The sequence below is a fragment of the Tupaia chinensis genome, unplaced genomic scaffold (assembly GCF_000334495.1).
Source record: "Tupaia chinensis unplaced genomic scaffold, TupChi_1.0 Scaffold000434_1, whole genome shotgun sequence".
Lineage (NCBI taxonomy): Eukaryota > Metazoa > Chordata > Mammalia > Scandentia > Tupaiidae > Tupaia > Tupaia belangeri.
In genome coordinates, this window is record NW_006159939.1 from 3,468,052 (window position 1) to 3,468,579 (window position 528).

A 528-nucleotide genomic window follows, 5' to 3' on the forward strand; every position below is an offset into this window, starting at 1 on the left:
CGCAAAGGAAATAATAAAAAGTTAAATGCTAGGAAGTAGATGTGATGAAGATGGCAAAGAGGTAAGAGGGTTCTAAATTCAGAAACCCTCTGCAGGAAACAGCACCTAATTGGGAGGGTGCACGCGAAATGACTTCAATTCTCATTTCAGATTCTGTTTAAAATATAAAAGAATATGACTCTATTATCTATTTCCTTCCCTGGAGCAGAGAGACTGGATAACTGGTAGATGTTTAGTGCTGTCGAGTCCAGGGTGAAGGCAGAGTTGGAAGGCATTGGCCATTCTCCGAGGGATGTGGCTGGGCAGGCGGGGACAGTCTTTGAAAACCCCCTTCCGAGGTCCCCTTTTCTGCCTCTCCTGGCTGTGCTGGGCCCTGCTGATACTATTCAGAGCTCAAATGTGACTGACCCATGATTTCCATGACCCCCAGATTTTGGTCTTTACCCTGGTTCTTTGCTTTCCCCGCATGCTGGGGGGAGGGGAGAGACAGCAGGGCCCTGTGGGTCATTCTCTGAGACTGGAAAACCA